Source organism: Aythya marila (genome assembly GCF_965140915.1).
Source record: "Aythya marila genome assembly, contig: HAP1_HAP1_SCAFFOLD_264, whole genome shotgun sequence".
NCBI classification, from domain to species: domain Eukaryota; kingdom Metazoa; phylum Chordata; class Aves; order Anseriformes; family Anatidae; genus Aythya; species Aythya marila.
Genome location: NW_028137384.1, coordinates 20,001 through 25,840, shown reverse-complemented (window position 1 = coordinate 25,840; position 5,840 = coordinate 20,001).

The following is a 5,840-nucleotide window of genomic DNA, read 5'->3' as shown; positions in this document are numbered from 1 at the left end:
ATAAGGAAAAGCAGTGACAACCAGGGCCTGGAAAAGGAAAGCATGGCCTGTAAAAACACATCAGATAGGGCCAAAAGAAAGACAAAAGAATGTAATGAACATTTAAAATAAAAAAAAAAAAAAAAAAAAAGGAAAAATAATGAGTACAAAAAAAAAAAATAGATGCAAAGCATGTCCAGAAAAGGCAAAACATAGCAAGGCAAAGCAGAGCAGAGCGCAGCTAAACAAAGGCAAGCATGGCCCCATAAAGCAAAACAAAGCATGGCCAGGGAAGGCAAAGCACAGGAAGGCAAAGCAGAGCAAAGGAAAGTAGTACCAGGAAATGCAAAGCAGTGCTGGTAAAGAGAAAGAAAAAAAAATATTAATGAAAAAAAGTAAAAACAAACAAACAATCAAAAAATAAATAAAACCACAACAAAGCGAAAAAGTTCAAGGTAAGGCAAATCAGAGCAGGGTTAAGAGAAGCTAAGCAGAGCAGAGAAGGAAAAGCAAAGCAATGCCAGGAATACAAAGCAAAGCAAAGCAAAGCATGGCCAGGCAAGGCAAAGCAGAACAAAAGAAAGTAGCAAAAGGAAAAGCAAAGCAGTGCCAGGAATACAAAGTAAAGCAAAACAAAGGTAAGCATGGCCAGAAACTGGAAGTGAGAGCAGGAGCAAGTGAGGCAAAAGAGAGCAAGGCAAAGGTAAAAAAAGGCAAGCGTGGCCCCGTAAAGCAAAACAAAGCACGGCCAGGGAAGGCAAAGCTGAGCAAAGGAAAGTAGCACCAGGAAAAGCAAAGCATAACTAGGAAAGACAAAGCAAACAAAGGAAAGCAAGGCAGTTTGAGGCGAGGCAAAGCACAGCACGGGTAGGAAAAGCAAAGCAGTGCCAGGTCTATAAAGCAAAGCTAAACCAAGGAAAGCATGGCCAGGGAAGGGAAGGCTGAGAAAGTCAAAGCAGAGCAAAGGAACGTAGCACAAGGAAAAGCAAAGCATTTTAAGGAAAGCAACAGCAAAACAACGTGAGGCAAAGCCGGGGCAAGAACAGCAGAGGAAAGGAGGTATGGAAAAGCAAAACTGTGCCAGCAAGAGCAAAGCAAAGCGGAGCAAGGCAAAACAAAGAGAAGCAAAGCAAACGTAGCGAGCTGGCGGCCAGCCCTCCTTTGGGTTCCAAGTGCCTGTTGGGGGGAGACCGGAGGGCTCCATGTTGTGTGCAGGTGGCAGCCAGACTTGGACAGTGGCTGTACCCTGATCGCCCCCTCCTCAGCCTTCTTCACAGCTCCTAGTCCACTGTGACACCGGGCAAGAACCATGTCTAGCTTTAGCTGGTTTTATATATCTATATACATTTTGTTGTTGTTTGTTGTGGATTTCTTCCAGCGTAGTTGTGGGAATCATGTAGTTACTTATTCTCGTTGAAATTGTCACTGAACACTATCACCACACGAGTAGCAGTTAAGGGTCCCCTGGCAGCTCGCCGCATGGCTAGGGACAAAGAATGGACCATGTCGGGCGGCCAGGCCTGCTGCCCCCACGCGCCGGTTCCGAGGGGACAGTGGCTGGGCTGCGGGGAGGCCAAGTTCTGTGTCTGACGGTTTATGCGTTCATAAATTTACCATTCGACTCAGCAGCAAAATCAGTGAGACGGTCTCCAAAGGAAGCCTAGCACGGCACAGGAGAGCAGAGCAATGCGGATGAAAGCTGAGCGAGACAAAGCAAAGCCCTGCTAGGGAAAAGACCTAGCGGCATAAGGAAAAGCAATGACAAGCACGGCCTGGAAAAGCAAAGCACGGCCAGAGAAAACACAAGAAAAAGATATAAAAGGAAAACATAAAGCATGGAATGAACATCAAATAAATAAAAATAATAATAATAATAATAAAAAAATGCAAAGCATGACCAGGAAAGGCATAGCATAGCAGAACAAAGTAGAGGAAAGCAAAGGTAAACAAAGGAAAGCATGGCCCCGTAAAGCAAAAAAAAAAAAAAGCAAGGCCAGGGAGGGCAAAGCTGAGCAAAGGAAAGTAGCACCAGGTAAAGCAAAGCATAACGAGGGAAGATAAAGCAAACAAAGGACAGCAAAGCACTTTGAGGCAAGGCAAAGCACAGCATGGTTTGGAAAAGCAATGCAGTGCCAGGTCTGTAAACCAAAGGTAAACCAAGGAAAGCATGGCCTGATAAAGCAAAACAAAGCAAGGCCAGGGAAGGCAAAGCACAGGAAGGCAAAGCAGAGCAAAGGAAAGCAGTACCAGGAAATGCAAAGCAGTGCTGGTAAAGAGAAAGAAAAGAAATATTAATGAAAAAAAAATAAAAACAAACAAACAATCAAAAAATAAATAAAACCACAACAAAGCGAAAAAGTTCAAGGTAAGGCAAATCAGTGCAGGGTTAAGAGAAGCTAAGCAGAGCAGAGAAGGAAAAGCAAAGCAATGCCTGGAATACAAAGCTAGGCAAAGGAAAACATGGCCAGGCAAGGCAAAGCAGAACAAAAGAAAGTAGCAAAAGGAAAAGCAAAGCAATGCCAGGAATACAAAGTAAAGCAAAACAAAGGTAAGCATGGCCTGAAAATGGAAGTGAGAGCAGGAGCAGGTGAGGCAAAAGAGAGCAAGGCAAAGGTAAAAAAAGGCAAGCGTGGCCCCGTAAAGCAATACAAAGCACGGCCAGGGAAGGCAAAGCTGAGCAAAGGAAAGTAGCACCAGGAAAAGCAAAGCATAACCAGGGAAGACAAAGCAAACAAAGGAAAGCAAGGCAGTTTGAGGCGAGGCAAAGCACAGCACGGGTAGGAAAAGCAAAGCAGTGCCAGGTCTATAAAGCAGAGCTAAACCAAGGAAAGCATGGCCTGATAAAGCAAAGGAAAGCATGGCCAGGGAAGGCAAAGCAGAGCAAGGAAAAGCAAAGCAAAGGAAAGTAGCACAAGGAAATGCAAAGTATTTTCAGGAGAGAAAGAGCAAAACACTCTGAGGCAAAGCAGGGGCAAGAACAGCAGAGGAAAGGAGGTATGGAAAAGCAAAACCGTGCCAGCAAGAGCAAAGCAAAGCAGAGCAAAGCAAAACAGAGAGAAGCAAAGCAAACGTAGCGAGCTGTTGGCCAGCCCTCCTTTGGGTTCCAAGTGCCTGTTGGGGGGAGACCGGAGGGCCCTCATGTTGTGTGCAGGTGGCAGCCAGACTTGGACAGTGGCTGTACCCTGATCGCCCTCTCCCCAGCCTCCTTCATATCTCCTAGTCCACTGTGACACCGGGCAAGAACCATGTCTTGCTTTAGCTGTTTATTTCTTTATTGTTGCCTTTCTTCCAGCGTAGTTGTGGGAATCATGTTGTTACTCCCAGAAAAGACCGTGCTGGGTGTGCAGGCCTGCTGCCCCCTCGTGCCAGTTCCGAGGGAACGGTCGCTGGGCTGCGGGGAGGCCAAGTTCTGTGTCTGACGGTTTATGCGTTCGTAATTATAGCGATCGACTCGGCATCAAAATCAGCGGGACGGTCTCCGAGAGGAGCCCAGCACGGCACAGGAGAGCAGAGCAATGCGGATGAAAGCCGAGCAAGGCAAGGCAGAGCCCTGCTAGGGAAAGGACGGCGGGGTTGGTTCCCGGCCGGCAGGTGTTCCCCGCCTCGGGGCGCCGCGGGCGCCTCGTCTAAGCGCTGCGGACAGCAGCCTCCAGGTCTACCCGGGCGCGGTCGCCATGTTTGCTTAGCCGGCGGCGACCTGTAGGGGTCGCTGCAGGTCCGTCCGCGAGAACGGCGTCGGGGTCTGCCCGGCAGCGACGGGCGCGCGGGCGCGAGCGCGTTTGCGAGGGCTCCCGTCCGCGGGTCGGTCGAGCGGTTCCCGAGCGGGTCCGATGGCGCGGAAAGCGTCGGAAATTCCCGGAAAGGGTGGAAAAGTGCCGGAAGGGCCCGTGGGAAAAGCGAAGGAAGGCGGGCCGGCGCTGTCGGTTTCCGGCCGGCGGGTCTCCCCGTGTCCCCCTGAGGTTGCCAGGTCTACCGTGTGCCCCCCGTTGCCGCCACGTCTCCCCGTGTCGTCCTGCGGCCGCCAGGTGTCCCGGTGCCCTCCTGCGGCCGCCAGGTCTCCCCGCGTCCCGCCGAGGTTGCCAGGTCTACCGCATCCCCCCGTCGCCTCGTCTGCCGATCCTGCCGCGGCCGCCTGGTGTCCCCGCGTCGTCCCGCGGCCGCCTGGTCTCCCCGTAGCTTCCTGCGGCCGCCAGGTCTACCCGGGCGCGGTCGCCATGTTTGCTTATCCGGCGGCGACCTGTAGGGGTCGCTGCAGGTCCGGCCGCGAGAACGGCGTCGGGGTCTGCCCGGCAGCGACGGGAGCGCGCGCGCGCGCGCGTTTGCGAAGGCGCACGTCCGCGGGTCGGTCGAGCGGTTCCCGAGCGGGTCCGATGGCGCGGAAAGCGTCGGAAATTCCCGGAAAGGTGCGAAAAAGCCCGAAAAGGCTGGAAAAGTGCCGGAAGGGCCCGTGGGAAAAGCGAAGGAAGGCGGGCCGGCGCCGTCGGTTCCCGGCCGGGGGGTCCCCCTGAGGTTGCCAGGTCTACCCGCGCGGAGGAAATAGCCGCCGGTCGGGCGGAGGGAACGGCGGCCAGGTCTACCGCGTGTCCGACGGGACTTGGAAGGCCGCCGTGGGGCTGGAGGTAGACTAGCAGGTCGTGCCACGGCTCGGAAGGGGTGGTAGGCGTCGCTGTTTCTCTGTGCCTCCAGTTAGGTCGAGGTAAAAGTCGGTTGCGCTCGGCTGCCTCGCCGCGGTAGGCTGGAAAAGGACGTGCGGCGCTTGTGAGGCAATGACTTTTCTGTCCGTCTATAGGAGAGAGTGAGGACTCTGCTCCGCCAGCGGTGTCGAGCGAGCGCTTAGGGCTTGGAGAGCCGGCGCGCGAGAAGGGGGCGCGCGGCGTCGGCGGTGGCGTCGGCTCGGGCGTGGGTTGTGCGGAGCGGTAGCCGCCAGCGGTTTGCCGAGCCAGCTACCCTCCCCGCCGGCGAGCGAGAAGCGGTGTCGCGCGTGCGAGTCGCCGGAGAAGCAGCAGCGAGCCGCGAGCTCAGAGCTGTGGAGAGAGGGAGCGGCCAGAAGCCGGCGGGCGGTCCGCCGGCGGCCGAAGGCGTCCGTCCGGGGGCGTCCCCGGCTGCTCGCGTGGGTCCCGGAGGCTCGGAAGGCGAAGGAGGGGGGACCCCGCGGATTGGCACGGCCGAGGCGGCGGCGCCTCCGGCTCCCGACGATGCACCTCACGTCACCCGCACGCAGGAGCCCGTCGAGGCGTTCCTCGGGCACGTCGGAGAGGCTTCCCGGCGGGTCGGTTCCTGTCAGGGCCGATGTTCAGGTCGGTGCGAGCACCTCTCGCGGACGTTGCTCCAGCACACCCGCACGCACGCAGGCGACGCTGTTCGCTTTTTTTTTTTTTTTTTTTTTTCCGATCGATGAGGCCACTCGGGTCGCGTCGGAGAGGGCCCCCGGCGGGCCGGCTCTTCCGCGCTCCCCTGTCCCGGGGCAGCCGCGGCGGTGTCCGGTGTTCAGGCACGGGCGGTCTCCTGTCCAGCTCGCTTCCCGTCGCAGGTGAGGCGCTGCCTCGCTCGGGGCGAGAGCGGCGGCGGCGGCGGCGTTTAGGGCGCGTGCCCTGGTCGCTGGTGGGCGCTCCGTCCGTCGTTCTCGTCGCCGAACGAAGGGGCTTTTCCGGCCGAAGCCGGCTGTGTGACGGCCGAGCGGCCCCGCGAGCCGCAGGGGTCCGTGAGCGTTGCGCGAGGCGCTGGTGCCGGCGTCGGTCCGGGGCCCCGCGGGTGCCGGCCGCGAGCAGCAAGGCGGCGGGGGTGGCCGCAAACGATGTGCCAAAAGCAGCAGCAGCAGCAGCGAGGGCGAGCGAGCGAGAGAGAAGCCGCGCGGCGCGTCC